Consider the following 18,958-nt stretch of genomic DNA (forward strand, 5'->3'; position numbering starts at 1 on the left):
GATACAGAGACTTTTGGAATTGACCCAAACCTTAGGGAGGCCTTGGTAGGAGACAGGACAAAGTGGTGCTCCCTTCTCAGTCAAGGAGTCCAACATCATGATAAGAAATGTTCGCCCAAATTACAACATAAATGTGTCAGTACAGTAGCCCCTAACACCATGTACACCTGTGACCACTGTGGCAGGATCTGCAAGTTGAACATCGGTTTCTACATCCACAAAAGAAAACGTACCACCAGTCAGTAGAACAGGTGCAATATCCATTATCGTTTGCTGATGAATAGATGCCACATAGTCTGAGAGAATTTTCACCACCAAATTTTCTAGATTGTTGCTATAGCCTAATACAAATGATTAAAAGTGGTGATGCAGAATGACCTTTCTGTATCCCCATGACTGAGTTAAAACTCTTGGTATATGCTACATGCCAAATCTTTAATTTGGTTATGGGTATATCCCATGTGCACCATAGAATCATAGAAAATTAGGGTTAGAAGAGACCTCAGGAGGTCATCTAGTTTGACCTCCTGCTCAAAATAGGACCATCCTCAACTATATCATCCCAGCCAAAGCTTTTCTAGCCAAGGATGGAGATTCCACAACTTCTCTGGATAACTTGTTCCAGTGCTTTACTACCCCCTTGTGAGAGAGTTTTTCTTAATATTTCACTTAAACTTCCCTTGCTGCAACTCGATCTGCTGGCAACATTCCTACTAATGCAGCCCAGTATGCCATTAGCCCTTTTGGCAATAAGGGCATACTGCTGGCTCATCTTCAGCTTATTGTCCACTGTAACCCCAGGTCGTTTTTTGCAGGACTGTTGCTTAGTTAGTCATTCCCCAACCAGTAACCAGTGCATGGGATTGTACCATTGTAAGTACAGGACTTAGCAATAGTCCTTATTGAACCTCATGAGATTTCTTTTGATCCAATCCTCCAATTTGTCAAGGTCTCTCTGAATCCTAGCCTTACCCTCCAATGTATCTACTACTCCTGCCAGCTTGGTGTCAGACTTACTGAGGGTGTACTTCTTCCCATCTTCCAGGTTGTTACCACAACTGTTAGTGAAACTATCATGTAGGATTATCCAACTGGCAGCTCACAGGCCACACGTGGCCCATTGTGGGATAAACTGTGGCCCACAGGGCTTGTCAGCACAGCTATTGGAGCTGCTGTGTTGAAGCTAAGGTGATGAATGCTGCCACCATTTTCCCTGCATCTCCTTTCCCAGTGCCAAATTTATGGCCTTTGGTCACAACTGCTGACCGGGGGAAAAGGGGAAGGGGATGACCCTGGGTTCTACAGCTGTGCTAACACAGCAGCTCTGGCCACCCCACCAGCAAGCCTGATCACCCTGCCACTGGAGGTGGGTCTTTTGGCTTACGAGAAGCCCTACTGTCCAGATCTATTCTGCAGGGCCAAATGAGTTAGACAGTCCTGTTGTAGTGGGTCAAGGAATAATTGCATTTTGACTGGTATCTCTTACTTGACTACAGCTGTAGTATAAATGAGCCCTAACTTTCTGGAATCCCCATTATGCTGTTTTTGTCTGATGTTATTTATTTCATTCTGATGTTTCAGAAGCTGTAAAACAGTGGTTTGCTTGACATACTAATATGGCCCTGTCCCTAGAAGGGATGGATATTCATTAGGACCTTGACTTTAGAATAGCCAGATAACTTCAAGGTTCTCACACATTATCCCACTAAATAAGGGTGGTACTCAGAAAGTAAATAACACCAGCACCTAATATCTACAGTCTTTTTTTCTGTCTTTTTCTGTAAGTGATTCTGTCTTTTGTTGCACACATGCAGTTCCATTTAAAGTGGTTTTATTATTTTCATGTGCCTGTATACTAGGTAACAAGAACATCTCTTTTCTGCCTTGATAAATGACAGTCAGAACACTATGAAGCTTATGGGCTGGGGTGCTCTGTTGATAATACCACAACTTCAACCAATTACATAAACACAAAGCAAACTTTAAACTCAAGAGCTGTCTCATCAAAGTAGCACTGAATTGAATTGGACTGTTCCTTTGCTTAAAGGTAAGTAGGTGTTAAAGTACTTTGTTACATCAAGGCATTTGTTCTTATGCTGTTTAAAAAGGATCTTAATCTGTCATGTTCAAAAACCTTCTGTTTTCTGAGCATCCTCAGATACAGGGTGCCAGTCTTGTGCCAGATAAGACAGTGTAAACTGTGGTGTTCATTTGGGCATTTTATAAGGCATTTGAGGTACCTTAGCACCTAACAAAATCAGAAATGTGTTAGAAATAAACTTCATATAACTAATTATCCAGTTATATGATGGTAATGTCTGAATAAAGGGCTCCCTCAAAATATTTTTCTATAAATGGTCTGAGGTAACCAGGAGTGTGTGATCATTTTCTCACAGTGATAACTAAAGAGAGAAGCAGCACCATATGGCGTGCAACATTTATGGATATTGCTGGCAAAGTTTATATTGTTCTTTAGATCAACACTTCTAGGGGTCTGTACCGGCATTCAAATCAACTGATTGAAGTTCAGCAGCTTAGGGCCCTACTACAAGTTTAAGTTAAAGCTGGACAGAAACCAGCTATAGAGTTGTTACACATTTTTGAGCATGAACTTTATAGCTGACTGGCTCTTTTTATAGCTGGATTTTCATTGTGTGATAATTACTTTGTGGCTGGTCTACATTTACTGTGTGATTAACCAGTTAAGTGTGTGCTAGTTACCTTGCATGTGTGGCCAGTATCACTTTGCAAGTGTGGCTGATCTAAATTTATTGTGTGATTAACCTGTTAATTGTACAATATATGTAATGTGTAGCAGGGGCCTTAATTTCATACGGTTGTGTTTCAAGTGGCTTAAAGTGGTACAAGCATGCAAAGGGTTGTATGTATGCTCTGCAGACAGCCTGCAGCACTGATAGCACCCAGCCAGGGCCGGGGGGAGGGGCAAACCACATGTCCCAGCTTGTTTTCCAGGCTCCTCTGTCTGCCTAGAGGGCTGACTGACTGGTGATCCGAAGGGACAATGCCCACCAACCCCCATCTCCTTCCTGTGGCTATCCAGCCGTCAGACAGCAGGCCCTAGGTGGGTCTGCTGTCTTCCAAACCGGGCCAGAATCTCAGCTTCAGAGGGGTATTTTGCTGCAGGCAACTGCCTACTGCTGTCAGAGTTGGGAATCTGGCTGTGATGGAGGGGGCTTGGCCATGATGCTGCTGGGGCTGCACTCCCACCACTGCAGCCATAGTCCCAGCATGGGGACATCAAATGCTGCAGTGGGGGAATCTCTGAAGTCCTAGCTGGGGAAAGTGGTGGGGGAAGGCAAGGGATAGGGGGCTGCACAAACAGCAGGTATCAGGGTGAACTGGGGGTCTGGTGCTGGTAAGATATATTCCCCAGCAAATAAGGGTGGGATGGGAGGGGTGGGGAAGTGGCTGATGGTTTCACAGCCCCAGAGCTATGAAGAGGGGGATGGGCTTTTCTAGCCTTGAGGCTGATGGGGGAGGAGTTTGCTCTGTGTCTCAGCCATAGCAGTAGTGTTTGACTAAGTCACAGAGGCTAAGTACAGATGTTCAAAAAGCCCAAGCCTGAATCGATTCAATCTCTGCAGGTTAGTTTAAACAGCATAGATTGAACTGAAAAGCAAGTGAACAAACATTCACTTTTGATTCCAGAAATGCAACCCCTTGCCTGCAGTAGCTCAGGCCAGAAGCTGGAGCAAGCCCTCCTTTCCCTTCGGCAGTGGCAGGAAAGCAGGAGGGAAACTGGGAGAAACCTCCAGGTTTTTCCCCCCTCCTTGCTTGAGTTTGGTGGGTGAGCATGGCCAGGCCCCAGGAGGCCACTGAGTAGGATTAGAGAGAGGTTTAAATCCCCACCCTAGCCTGCATGGTCCCCAGTCAGGTGCACCTGGAGGGAGGAGGGGGAAGAAACCCCTGCCAGGTTTTTCCCCACTCGCCCCTCAAGCAGCAGGGGCAGTGTTGTGGCTAGACACTAGCCAGGGGCCAGCACCCTGAGGCGAAGGGGAGAGGGAGAGAAGTTTAATCCCCTGTCTCGTCCCTCTTCCACCGGCGTAGGACCTCAGCCAGGGTCTGCCTGGCAGGGGCACAGCAGCCCCTACCAGGCTTCCCCAAAACGCTCACCACTTGAGTGGTGGAGGCATGGCCAGACGCCAACCTGGGCTGGCCCCCTGAGGTGAAGGAGAGGAAGGAGGGTGAATTTAATCCCCCCTCTCCCTTCTCTCCCACTGGCATGGGACCCCAGGGGCTGGTATCTGGCCGCTCCCCCACTGCCCAAGCTGCTGTGCCCCTCCCAGGCAGACACAGCTGGGGTCCCATACCAGTGGGAGAAAGGGCAGAGGGGGGGGATTAATCTCCCTTCCCTCCCCCCACTTCACCTCAGTGGACCGGCCTGGGTTCTGGCCATACTTCCCCGTCCTGAGCAGGGAAAAGCCTGGCAGGGGCTGCAGTCCCCAAGCACAGTTTCCCACCCCCCCACCCCATTCTCAGCCAGCTGGAGCAGCAATACTGCTCTGGCTGGGGACTAGAGGGGCAGGTCCAACCCTGCTCTGCTGGAGCAGACAGCAAAGCCCACCCCAGGGCTGCAAAGTATCCTGGGATGCTGGAGGACTGTGCATTAACTTAAACCAGGAAGGGATCTGGGACAGAAGTGCCTTAAACCAGTTTGAGCGAAATCAGTTAAGTCTGATACTACATTCAGCCAAGTTTATCTTAAACCAGTTTTGGCCATTTTGTAAGCAGTTTATGCACACTGAATTTTTGTTCTGTTACAGGTTTAAATCAGTTTCTGATCACTTAACCCAGTTTTTGTGTAACTTCTGTCCCTAGCCAGAGTAGAGGGGTAGAGGATGGGTGGTAGAGGATGAGGGGGGCAGGGGTAGTGCACGCTGGAGTGCTGGAGGGCACTGCAGCTGCTGCAATGGCATGGAAGTTGTACAAGTGTTACTTCAATCAGATGAACTTCATGCAGAGGTGAGTTAATCCTTGTACCACAAGGATGAAATTTGCTCCTTGCTGGCCACTTTTAATTTGATTGAAGCATCACACCTTGTGTTTCAACTGGATTAACTGTGATTTGTCCTCTTGAACAATAATGCTTGTATGTACTCAAAGATGCCACTTACAACGGAAGAGCGTTCAGCTTCTGTAATATGAGTGGTAGGTGTGTCTATCTGTGCAGACCGTTTTGCATGCTGGGGTCCATTTTAGGAAATGATTTTAGAAATACCTGATACTTTGTATAAGGTGTGTTCCAAAGGCATAACTTTTGCCCTTCAGGCATATTTTTATGAGTACTAATGCTAACCAGTTGCAGATGGTGATTTAATAATAGACCCAAAAAAGGGAGTTTTGTCAGGGGTGGAGAAGTCACCCCAGCCTGGTGATAGAATTTAAGCTTTAGGACCCTACCAACTACTATGTAACTACCAACTACTACTATGTATTTTTAAACTGTTTTCACCAACATACACACAAAACTGACTGTAGTGTAGAGGTACTTGTTCTAAGTTTAAATTACCCATTTGAGCACCTGAAACAATTTAGTGACAGTACAGGCCTGTTTCTTGTCTTCCATGCTACTGCAAGTAGACTGCTACAGATAACTAATTTAAAACTAGTTCAGGTATTTCGACCCCCCACAACCATTGTAGTAGAGAGAAATTCTACCCTTAGGTTGTAAGCTCTTTTGTGCAGGGACAATCTTTTTGTTCCATGTATATTCAGCACCTAACATGATGGGGTTATGACTGGAATTCTGAAGTGCTACTGCAAATAAATGATAATTATAATAAACAATTAATAAGTACCTAAATTCCCACTCCAACACTCAATTCACTTTTCTGAGGCATGAGCTGATAGATTTATAATAAAGATTTCCACTGCAGTGATTTTTCCCCCCGTTTGTTCTTGTGGCTGTCTCATGAAATACTGGGTTGGTTTAATGTGTGTTGATGCCAGCTGTAGGTTAGCAAGGTTCAAAAATAATAAAATAATACTGAATATCCAAATCAGTGGCTTTTGTAAGCCTAAATTATAACACATGGATTTACAAGAATGAAGATATAAAGAATAAAGAGAGAAAACCCAATCCTTGTCCAATGAAACAAGTCTATGTTTAGCTATTGTCTTGAAGTGAGAAGAATTCAAGCCCACAGTCTGCAAGGCAAAATTAACGGTCCACCTGAATGGCATAGTAAAGGCACATACAAAGAACAGTTTGGCCATTGCAATAAGAATTATCCTTGAGCATAAGCTTGGCATAAGGCATATGAATGTCCTTAAATTAAGGCATAAATTAGACATAAGGGGGTGAAGAGGCCTTTCTGCTGGCCCTCTAAATTTAATCCTGTTGCTTAGGCAGACGCGGTTCTTTGGGTAGATGTAATATCTTTTATTAGACCAACTGAGTAGTTGGAAAAAAGTTCTTAGCAAGCTTTCAGGCACGGTCACCCTTTGTCAGGCATAGGGAGTCTCTGCCTATGTCCTTAGGCCAACATGGCTACAACCAAAAACCCAGCATCCTGTTGCTTAGGGTGCTTCAGTCCCTTTGTTAATTGTTCTTGCTAACATACTTCCATTTGAGGTGCAGATCCCTGAATGCGTGCATTATATCTGGAACAATTCACTTAGGACTCTGGAGGAACAATTAAAAAAGAAAAAAAACAACCCCGTCCTTGTATTCCATATGAATTTAGCTGAATGAAGGAGGAAGAAATAAGTCTGGCCACTTCCCCAGTACTCATTTGTGACCTGCCACAGTTTTCCAGCAGGATGCAATGTGACAACTCAGTCTACTAAAGGAACTGCCAAATCAGAAGCATTACATCATAAGAACAAACACTTTTGTTTCAACCAAGCTCTACCTAGGAGGCTTGACATTGCATTTAATTGCTTCAAAAGCTGTCTGCTGCAGATCAGTGATGTTAATAACAATCCATGCTTTCTGTGGGATATAACAACATGAATGACTGAGTGAATGAATTCTCACAACAGTGCTGTGAAGTCAGTTAAGGGTTATCAGGAGACTAAATCACAAAGAGATAAAGTGACCTGGCCAAATTTGCAAAGAAAGTCCGCAGCAGAACTGAGCTCATGTGATACCTATGTCAATTGTTAGAACACCTTTTCCTTCCACCCTGAATATTATAAATAATGCTTCTTTCTCTGTATTTAGCAGTAAAATCAAGAGAGCCCCATCTTTTTTTATAATGGTTGGCTGCAGTCATATTAATCTCCATTATTCCCTATCCCTTCTGCACACTAGAAAGCTATTCTCAGTGGTCTGTTGCAGCATTCATTAATGCTGTCATGTAGGAGGTCCAGGCTGAGAATTTCTTTTCAGCCCAAACACTGATCTGTGAAGTGCCTTTAATGACAGTCTTGTAAGAGTTGTGAATGGAAAGGAAAAGTTTGAAGTGATTACTGACAGCAAATGAAGGAGATCATTAAAGAGCAGGATGGGGGAGTAGTGACTGAAGGCCTGCACATTTCTGTGCTTTGATGCCAAAGGGAAGTTGATGACAAAAACTATTTCACTCAATAAAAAAGATGGTGGGAACATTTTTTTTCTCATATGAGGCTTCAGAAGATTCAGGCGCATACCCACTATGTATCCATGGTGTTCTTTGGTGTAAGAAGTGAGGTATCATGAAGAGATTAAATATTTTCCAATGTTCTCTAATTAGGAAATGTTCAAAGTTCAAAATACACAGTGTCTGACATAGGACTAAGCCCAGTTTTCTATTGACTGTGGCCCCATGTGTCAGCTCACTAAATCTGTGTCACCTCTTTTCCCTTGCATTTTTTTTCCATCTGGCTTAGCTTTCCTTTACAAAGGAAAAGAAAAAAAAGAAATCAGTTCCTCCCCTAGACTTTTTGGCTACACACAGACATTACATTTTTACCGGTATAAGTGTTTGGAAAACGGTCTATAGCCATAATAGAACAGAAATTCAGCACACAGACTGGTTTAAAATGCTGGAACCCGGTCTAAGATTTGCCCCTCCACCAAAGGAAGAATACTGTGTTCTGTTTGCCACTGATCTAAACTACGCCACTTACAGAAAACCACGTAACTTAGATTGATTTCTTCTTTGATTTATTGAATGTCTGTACCTAGACTTTGAGTTTATTGGTTCAATATCATAGTTCTTTAGTTGTCCAGTTTAACGACTAGCTGAAAATAAGTTGTGACCCACTTTATAATTGAAACCATGCCAATAAAATACTAAAAAATGCAAACCACACTCTTTTAGCATAGGCAATACATAACTGCTGTATTTAGGGAAGTATGAGTGAAACTTAAACCAGAGGTGTTGGTATCATCCTTATTGGAGTAATGTCACTTAAGTGGGGCTGTGATTTGAGGAGAATAAGCAGATGGGAAAAGGTGAAAGTTAGGGTTAACACAGACAGGGTGGAAAAAATGCCCCTTTTCCCACCAGAATTAGAGAGTAGAAAGATGCTGCAGGACCTGAAGAAAGGGAACGCAGAATGCAGGTGAAGCTTCATTAAACCAGAAGCGTAGGATGGGTGAGAGGGAGAAGTTCTTGTCATTTTTACCAAATGCCATTTGTTTGCTTTTGTAGAAAACAAAAATATTTCCATTTTTACTTTCTAAGCCCAAATATTTTCAGTGAAAAACTCAAGGTTTGTTTACCCTTAAAAAATTTCCTTTGAATGTACAAACTACTTGCCACTGACTAAGGCTAGGAACAGGTGCTGCATTTGTCCCTGGATAAATTGTGCCTGTGTGTGTGCTGGAACAAAAATATCCTGGGATTGGCATGTGCACATATCCCTCTTCCAATTAGGGTTAGGTAAGCAGCTGAATGCAATGCAGATTTTCTGCCATTGATTCAATGATGCAGTCCCAGGAAAACTACAGATGTACCTTGAAATATCCTGAGATAAACTGTTACTACCTTTTAGTAGGAAACTTTTTGAGGACTTATCCCAGGACAATGGACATAGACATCTGTACAACTGCATTTTGTCCCAGGATTAAATGGTTTATCCAAGGATGCATGCAACATCTATTTTGCAGCCTAATTACACAAACGTATACATCAGAGCTTAGTTTAGATTTTAGTGACTAGACCAAGCACACGTTGTAGCTGTGGTGTGTTACAACAGTGTTGGGAGCCTTGCTGTAACAGAACAAATGGTGGGCAACTGGAACTCCACCCCCAGGCACCCGTTTAGGGGTGTGCTAAAAAATGAAGCTGCCACCATTGCTGGCCCAGTTGCCATAGCTGGCCGAGCCCCTACCACTATCTCTACTGCTATTGCACAGGGCACAGACCCCAGATGTTATGTTTCTGGGACCTTGTGTTTAAAGAGTGCTATGTCTCGTGGGGTCATCTGGGGATTAGGTGGTAAAATCACCAGCACCTAATCTACATTTGAACTTACACAGTTAGTGGTAGTTCTGATAACCGTTTTCCTAAGTTAGACAGGCCCTTCAGGACAAAAAGCCAAGTTCATTCTTGGCATAACTCCACTGGAGTGGAGGCAAGGGAGTTATACCCAGGGTGACTTTTGTCTGAAGAGTGTGTCTTTTCAACACAGTCCACTAAATCAGCCCATTCTTGCTCTCTCCTTTGTTTCTTTATTTGTGACTACACTGAATTAGCATCTTAAAGAAGCTGCCATGGGAATTGGAGACGAAGTAGCTAGCATTTTTTGTAAACATCTACAAACTGTTTGTCATAGCAATTCCTGGCCCAAACTGAGGTACACAGTTTATTCATCTTGGACCTGTGATGCTAGTCTGGGCTCCTAAAATCTAACAGCATAAGATGAATGACATATAATGTGTGGATGACAGAGACAGGGAGACCCTGAAATACATACTTCTCGTACATACTGAAATATCTGCTATTTTTATTTATAATTACATAAATATCAACCTTCTGCAGCTATTTCTCATGCATCTCCCTCTAGTGCCCCTTGTCTGAGCTGTGATATGTTTCTTGCAGGCATTGTGGCAGAAGGGAATCATACAAAGGGATTTGAAGGAAAAAAGATGAGTGAGTGTTTCATAGTTCCACCCATAAGGGACTGTGCAAAAGGTTTGGCAGAGGGGATGACAAGTGGTCAAGACTAGCATTGCTGGTGAAGGAATTAACATGCACTAAACACTAAGAGGGGTTGAATAGGGAAGGGCAGAGCTGTGTAGGACAAATAGCTCACTTTGATATGAGTTGGAGGAGGTGGCAGCAGGGGAGAGGGGTGGGGAGTGAACAGAGCAGGGAGCGTTATCTAAGGACAGGAGAGGAGTGATCTGAATGTTGGGGCTGGAGGGAAGCTAGGCACCAGTAGTCAGAACTAAAGGTGATGAGGCTGCAGACAAGAGCTTTAGCTGTCTGGGCAAAAAGGAAAAGTCTGATTTTGAAACATCGTAGGGAAGGGCATTACAGGATTTTGTCACAGATGTGTGGAAGGGCGAGGTAGAAAGGTCACCAATAATGACAGCACAGGGGTAACAGAAAGGGCAGAACTGGATTAAAGCACAAGAATTATAGGCTAAATCCCAGGATCCAGTGGATGGAGTCATGTCATTGCTCCAGAATCCCAGCTCTCATTAAAAAAAAACCCAACAAAAAACCCTCCTCTCTTCATGGTAAAAAATAAAACTTGAAACTATGACCCAGGCTTAACTACTGCAGCGGTGTATTCCTGATCTTGTGGATAGTATGAAACATCCATGTTGAGATTTGTGAATTGCCTGTCTATTTTAATGGGGTATTGACTAATATTCACTGTCCTGGGGCATAGCTCCCCCATTGAAGCAACTACATACTAGCTGTGGAAGACAACAGTGTCTGTTCCTGGCTGGGCCACTCAAAAGGAGGGAGAAGAATCCTACTATCACACTTATCACCGCCAGAAATTGGCAAGGTCACAGGTTAGGAAGAAAAGGACTGTATGCCACTGCCCCTCCCTCACATGGAGGGAATCATGGGGTTGGAACCATGGAGGACCTTATGCTATAATATGATTAGGACCTTTAATCTCCCCCTGGAGAGGTGCTTGAAAGTAAATTGAAGAAGTCAGATTGTGGTAAGTTAAATTAAGGTGAACAAGGCATATGAGGAGAAGTCTGCAGTTGAAGGGTGGGTTTGGAGGAAGGGGAAAAGGTGAAGAGCAGAAAGGCAAAACAATGAGACAATGTCATAGTGCTGGATCAAGCAGGTGATGATAACACCCAGACAGATGACATAATGGGGAATAAGAGGTAACAAGAACACCACCCTATGGGAGGCCCTTGAAGAGTGAGAAAGGAAGAAGCAGATCTTCTAAAGATTTTCAAGGAGCAATTAATCAGCAAGGTCAGAGGAAAACCAGTGAAAGCTAATGAATGACAGTGTCTTTCGGAAGGGAAGCTGTGTTAAAAGTGGCAAAGTATTCCAGGGAGCTAAGAGTTTGAGATACAGTAAGGAAGAAGTCATCATTAGAGAGACCAGTTTTGGTGTCAGGCAGAGAGTAGAAGCCAGGCCAGATGGGATTCAAGAGGGAAAAATAGAGCCAGTCGTTGCAAATTGTACACTCAAGTGTTTTAGAGGTAGAGGGAACAACGGAAATAGGAAAATAGGTGGAGTCATGGATGTAGGCTGACCATATGGAAATCCAGGACTTCATCTGGGAATCCAGGATACTGTGCCCCAGCTGTGCGCCAGGCAGACAGCAATGCCTGCCTGAAAGGTGCTCTGACTCCCAGCCAGACTGTGCCCAGAGTCCCTGCATTTCTGGGATTCCCATTATACTTCCCAACAGTTGTCTGGGACCAGCCTCTAAAAAGTGGGATTATCCTACCTAAAACAGAACATATGGCCACCCTACTTGGCTGGATTTTCTAAGGGTGAGGAAATGCAAATATACCGGCATTTTGTGGGGGAACAGGACCATAGCAGCAAGGGTGTAAGAAGACAGAAAGGGGAAGCAGTTTGATTAAGGCTGAGGAAGAGGTTACAGGCCAGGCCAGATCCAAGAGGTCACGGCAATGTGTTAAAGAAACACAGCAAATGAGAAACTCCCACATCAGGAAAAGGAGGTGACAGGGATGAACAGTGTGTTAAAAGAGAGGAGAAAAAGAAATGAGCTGGGGAGACTCTGACAAGCACAGCAGATGTCATTGTTTTTTTCTTCTTAAAGAAAAAAATCAGTAGGAAATTGTGAAAGAGAAACAGTTTTTTCTTTCCAAATAGACAAGGGCCACAGCTCTGTTCCCGGGGGGGTGGGGGGTGGTTAATTGAACTAAAAGCAGGGCAAAGCTAACTGTAAGGCAGATGCCTGTTGGTTTTCTAGAAATGATTATATGGAAGCACAGAAAATATGTGCTTTTCCAGGAGTGACACTGGTTTTCTTTCTCTTCTGCCCTAAGCCTTTTTCTGTTTAGCTTTAAACCATACAACACTAGTTCTTCCTAGTCAGCTCCTCTCACTCCCCCACTCTCCCCTTCTTGAGAATGAAACACAATATCTTAAACAAACAGATCTTAAAGAGGCTAATCATTGGCTCACATTGTCCCCTGATACTGCAGTCCCGCCTCTTTGGCTTATGCTGACAAGCTGTTTATGTTTTTGCAAGGCCACCCTTTAACTCAGCCGCCTGATGGCCATAATGGGACCAATTGTCTGAATGCTGCAGGGAGCTGAATCTCCTGGTCAGCAAGACTGAATTTCAGTCTCTGATACTCCTGAATGGACGTTATGGAACACTAGTAAGTAGGCTTCTGACTGTGCGGTAACAGTTTTTATAATGAGGAGGTTAAGGATAACCATTCAGCAGAACTGGTAAGAAATTCCAATTCCAATCTTTGCTAGAATAAAATGTGTCCTTCTGTTTGCAGTAAAAGGACAGCTACTCTGTATTCAGTGTCACAACTACAAAGACCGGGTTATTTTAATCTCCAGTGAGAATGAGATCTTCTCTTCTTGGGGAGAAAGAGACAAAGTTAAAGGGAAGCAAGGTGTTTAAACTTGTTCCCCTGCCCCCTCCCTCCCCTTCCCACCTTAAAACTATAGGGACTTTAGGTTATCATCAGCATTTAATTCTTCTCTATTGGACACATTTAAATAATTTAGCATCTGGTTGTATTTCAAAGGACAGACTGTGGCAGCATTTTCTGGTCATGCTGTTTGGAAAAGCATGAGAGAGGAGGATATGACTTATAAACTTAATGCTCCATAAAAGTGCTTGAAGGTGCAGTTGTATTGTAAGATATACGTCTAGTAGTAAGGGAAAAAAAGTCCATGTTCAGCAATTTTAGTATGCTTTACAGTCCACTGTAAGAATACTGTTAAGCAGTTCTCTATGAAGTAGGAGATCTCAGGGTTTGAATGGGCTTAGCTTTTTGCATCCCAGGCAGGTCCTTTCTGATTCTTAACATAGTATATTTAAGTGGTGCATTTCATTTTTAACATGCTTTGAAAAGATGAATGAATTACTATTTATCCCTCCCACCCTGCAAGGCAAAGTCAATATTATTTCAAGGAGAAGTGGTCACAGACCAGAATCTCTGAACTAGTCCCCTGCCCATCTCCCCAGAGCCTTCATCCATAATTAGCTGTATAATTTAAGCCTATCTGTAAATCCACATTTTACAAATGGGGAAAACAGAGACACAAGGGCTTAAGTGACTTGTCCAGGCCGTGCAAATAGTCATTGAAGAAGCAAGTACCAGAATTTAGACTGGCTCCCATTCTGGTACTCAATATGTGTTGTTGTCTGTCATTGATTGCAAAATCCCATTAGATAGTGCAAGCAGACTTTTGTAGTGATGAGCTCATGTCAGAAGGGTTGTTTCAGCTAAAAGAAACATCCAAGGGTTTGGCTACTTAGCAAAACTTCACAAATCACTGAAAAAAGCAAAACTGGGCTGGAAGTCTGGAGAGAGCAGATTCCCAGTATCTTTTCTGCTGCTTTCCTTTGGTCTGGTTAGAAAAGTACCCTGGCAGCATAATGAAATAATTATGCTGCCAGAACAGCCTTTCTTGCTGCTGTCTGCACATATGTAATTCAGGTACCACTGGAAAGGCAGAGATTTACAACAACAACAACAGAGGGAAAGAGTCCAGTTCAGGTTTTGGGAAAAAGATATATGGGAAAGAAGGCCCTTATTGTAAATTGATCTGTTCACCAGACCCAGAACTAACCCTTTTTTGATTAAGTCTAAGATGAGAATTCTTTTATTTTTAACATTTAATTCAAATCATCATTAACTTTGAGTCACAAACCAAAACACAAAAGCAAGTTCCTAGGTAATTATGTGAGCCAGTTCTCAAGACTGTTATGGGCAACCAAAAAAGATCACATACCTAGGATTGTAACAGTGCAGAAGATTGCCCAGGTGGTGAGGTAGCAGCCACCTTCACCCTACTTCCTGGGTTCTCAGTTGTGCACAGTTTGAGCCAACCTGAGCATCAGGCCTGATGATTATTACCTCATCCCTCTCATGCTCATCCATAAACATTTATCATGACTCAGGTCAAGGAGCCTTGCATTTCAGAGGGTCATCTGTGTGAAATAGTCTCTAAAATACCATACAGTGAAGCAAATATAAACCCAGGTTTAAAATAAAAAATGCCATCAAGCATTTCATGTAGTTCATTTTAGATGTATGTGACTTGGCGCCTATGAAATAAGCCTTTATTTTTTAAATGCTAAGGAATATATGAACTTGGTCTATTTTAGAAGTACACAGTACACATCAGATAGTATAGTAAGGTATACTATACTCACATTGTAAAGTATACAGACCAATGCTGATTACTGAATTAGGATACTTCTATGCTGGACCAGCTGTGATATATCATAGGTTTTCAGTGACTGTGTCTAAGTAATGCAGAGATGTTGCAGGATTGATGCAAAAATGGAAATTAATTTGTTTCTTGTGTGGGAAACCTGGCACCCAGACCCCTTTCCCAATTAACAGGAGAAACAATGGAAGACGCGTTGGATTTCAGTATCTATATTGTGACACCAAAAATGCACCTAGACATTTTAGATGCGTTTTGAAATGACAGTGTTAAAAATAATCAGTAAACCAATTGCATTGCATCCAGCAGAAGACAGGACTACAAGGCCTGTCTGGAGCTGTGCAGAATATGACTGGCTCAGTAAGGCAAAAATAATTAATATTGGCTTATCTTAGCAAGAGAGAATTTTCTGGATTTGTTCGTAGTGATAGATGAATCCAGGAACTGCACCAAGGTCTCTATGAAAGTAGCTGACTAGAGTGTACCCCTTGTCCTCTAGTAATAATACCTGGAGATCCTGGGGTGATAGCCGCTCTGTGAAGACGATGCTTTACATTTATTAATGAAGTGAACCTTAAAAGAGCCTGCAAGGCAGATAATTGTTATCCCCATTCTACAAAATGGGGGAATGGAGTCAGCCAGGGAGCTGAAACCAAAATCAGGATGTCCTGCTTCCCAAAGCTATATATTTGCCACAAGATCATATCTTTGTTTGGCTCATGTGCCGTACCTGGGCTGTGTTCTGCTTTATCATCAGCAGCATTTCTGTTCCTTGTGTCCTTCAGCCTGTAGGTACACTTGTACTTTCTTTAATGTGTAATAATTAAATTAAGCAATCAGCAATTAATGGAGAGTATTAATTTGAGGTTAACTGTAATCCTGATCTCTCATTGCTGCTTTCCAAATCTACTTCCCGTTGCCAAATAGATTATCTGGAAAGCTCAATCTGATTTAATATACTTCCTTGGACTTGCTCTTAATGAAACGTATGTTAGACCAACTCTTAGCCTTAGCAGCCATTTGGAGAGCTCTGAGAAATTATATCTTTGTAAAGAATAGGAGGCAATTTTAATTTTAATTTTCATTGTGTTCTGATTTAAATTGAGAACCTATGAGATACTGTGCATTCTCAATCCCGAGTGAAAGTATAGGATTTAAGGGTGCTTATTGTTTTGTGGGTGCTTATTGCTTTGTGGCTTTATCAGATACAGGTACAAGCAGTGATCATTCATGTTTTTTAAAATGACATGCAGTTCAGCTTAAAATTAGAGTTGGGTTGAGAATGAAATAGGAGACCTGCTTTGGTATCAAAGGGTCCTGACTGAAATAACTGAAGGTAGCTGGAAAACTAGCCTAACAAATAATATAGGATACCCGTGAGTGCCTACCCCATTCCCACCCCACCCCCCACAAAGAAACGCCCCCAAAACCCAAAAACAAAACAAAACGGTGACAGGGATGTAACCAACTTTCCCGTGAGAGTTTTTTCTGTTGGGCTACTTGCAGTAGAAATAAGGGTACGTCTATACCACAGTCACTGCTACGTGGACAAAAGCTGCATAATACTTGGACTTTTAATCTACGCTCAGTTCTCTGCTATTGTGGCCATGCTGCTAGGAGAAAACAAGCTATTTAGCTTAAAGCTAGCTCTGATTGACTGTAGTGTAGATATACTCTAAAAGGCTACTTCAAGAAAGAACAGGTTTGACATGTGAGTGGGAGCAGGTGAGTGGGACCCGCTTCAGAATATCCCTCACTGGCTAGGGACAGACATTACAGATAAACAGGTACAAATGATCGGATATCAGATCAAATCTGTAACACAACATATGGCCACCCTACTTCAGTCCATATAAATCACTTTCAAAATGGCTGAAACCGGTTTAAGATAAACCTGGAAGAATGTAGTATCAGATTTAAATGATTTAAGTTTAATCGGTTTATTCAACTTCTGCCCCAGATCCCCTTTAGATTCAAGTTAACTCAGTCCTCCAGCATCCCAGGATGCTTCGCACATCCCCCACAAGCCCCGCTTGCAGGGTGGGAGCCTAGCTTTGGCCCAAGCTGTCTGCTGTAGTCAAGCAGGGTGGCACACTCTAGTGCTCCAAGGCATGTGGTTGCATTTCTAGAAAAAAGGGAATGTCTGTTTGCTTGCTTATCAGTTCAATCTATGCAGTTTAGACTAACCTGGGAAGATTGAATCAATTCAGCCTCTGGTTTTTTTGACTGTCTGTACTTAGCCACTGAGAGCACTGGGTAAGGTGTAAAGAGAAGTAAGTGACAAAGAACCCAGATGTGACCTTCTGCTACAGGCCATCCTGTCCTTATCTTTAATATTTTTGTTGATGGATTAGATATTGCCTTCCTTTCACAGAGGGGTAGTTGCAAAGAAGTTATATGTGCCTATGAAATTCAAATTCTGTCTCTCTGTACAGCAACCCTTTTGGGGGGAAAGTGTAAACAGTGTCTAGAGACAGCATTCAGGACATAAGGCTAGAATTTAGTTTTGCCTTGGACCTTGCATATCAAATGGCCATTTACACCCAAAGTCTCTGCAAAAGTTTTTAAGGCCTTGGTATGGTTTAAGTCAAATTTCTTTTTGGGATCCATTTTCCTGTTCCAAAAGGGAAACAGCACAGAAGTTATAGTAACATCAGAAAAGGAAATTTCCACGGGTAATGGGCATTCTAAGCACATGCTCTTTTCTGTTGTATGTATATCTCAAGAAACAGTAAAAGCTAGTGGCTCTTCTTTTATTTTGTTTATGTTATTTCTGGGCAATTACTCATGGTGGTAAACACCATGCTCAGAAATAAAGATTGTAAGGCTGTTATTTCGTAGGGCAATTTCACCAACCACATAATAAAAAAAAAGGTGGGGGAACTTAAGTCATTATTTATTATGGGTGTTGTCCCATGAGCTACCTCTCCTGGGAGGTATAGTCAAGAGTGTGGCCAAAAGAGAGAAAGAAAAATTTGTTGCCTAAATTCTTGGCCACTCAGGAGCTGAAATGGTTTATGGCATAAGGTAGAATGGTCTTGAGCTGCTTTAATTGATGGAAATTCCATGCTTGTAGGCCTGATTGCTATGACTTATTTGCTTCCTGTCCTGGGGTCTTCCCTGGCATGCCAGAGATTCCTAGGCAAAAAGGAAGCAGAAGCATCCAGGTGTCTATACTGACTGTACTTTGATCCTATACTGGGGTTCTTTCAGGCCTCTTTATACCCCTAGATCTGTGTATAGGGACTGGGATCCTGAATTGGTCCCTTAGTATACTCAGCTCTTGTGGAAATCAGTGCCTTTCAGAACTAGGTTCCATTAATACAAATCTCTGATGGTTCATAGAGTGCTAAGCTCATCACACACTAAGCCAACCTCTTTTTTAAATTAATACCACAGAACTGTATTAAAATTCCATTTTCACCCAGGCCATTCAGATTCTCCTGACTGAATTTCTAAAGCAAGCAACCCTGCCAATCTCAGAAAGCAAAGTTTTTTCCAGCATGGGTGATTTTAAACTAGGCAGGAAATACTATGGATGCCTTTGCCCTGGCATCTGTGATGGAGCTTTCGTGTCCTTCTACTTTGCTTGTGTAGCTGGGTCAAAGGTCAAGAGAAAGAAGCAATTTAATTTGGTAGGATAAAATGTCCTTAGCGGGCAGATGGATCTCCATGTTCTGTTCTGGTTATGAATGTCTGAAAGAATTACTGGGACTGCCCTCAGGTTTTTCTTCCTTGCCGCTATTATGTCCTTTTGTGGGTATTTGATAAGTATAACTCACATTAAGTTTTAAGCCTCATGCTACAATTTGCTCCATGAAATCAAATAGGTCTAGGGCTCCCTTCTCCTCTGGGACCCCTAGAACCTAACTACAAGTGCTCTAAGGATTAGTCAAATATTAAAGTATGTTTGGATAATGTCCTGAGCTTAAATTCTGTGGGCCTTAGGCCAAACTCTTATTAAAGGTAACAAGAGTCCTGGCTACTTCTGGATTGAAAAAGAGCTGAAAGATAAGTATCTTCTGCCATATGTTGTTCCAGTTCTTCCACTTTTCATTTAGCATTATGTTTCAGATTAATATTTCTCTGGTATCTTTTCAACTTGTTTTTAAAGTTACAAAAATAGATTGGAATATATACTCGTATCTTGTTTTTCAGAATGTTTTACAGATTTCACAAGCGCT

The 18,958-nt window shown here is 42.5% G+C and overlaps 1 protein-coding gene across 3 annotated transcripts in view; it reads left to right on the forward strand.

Moving 5' to 3' along the window:
• TRIM2 (tripartite motif containing 2) overlaps nucleotides 1-18,958 on the forward strand; it is a 144,325-nt gene that overhangs the window by 17,405 nt on the left and 107,962 nt on the right. Inside the window, exon 1 of one of the 3 annotated variants that reach the window (XM_019534489.1) lies at nucleotides 12,599-12,736. The exons of the other annotated variants lie outside the window; for them this stretch is intronic. The gene's annotated coding sequence lies outside the window, so the exon portion shown is untranslated. Of the gene's footprint in view, nucleotides 1-12,598; nucleotides 12,737-18,958 lie in introns of those variants that run through there. 3 annotated transcript variants of the gene reach the window in all.

This window comes from Crocodylus porosus, unplaced genomic scaffold (genome assembly GCF_001723895.1).
Source record: "Crocodylus porosus isolate Cpor-Errol unplaced genomic scaffold, CroPor_comp1, whole genome shotgun sequence".
Taxonomy (NCBI): Eukaryota; Metazoa; Chordata; order Crocodylia; family Crocodylidae; genus Crocodylus; species Crocodylus porosus.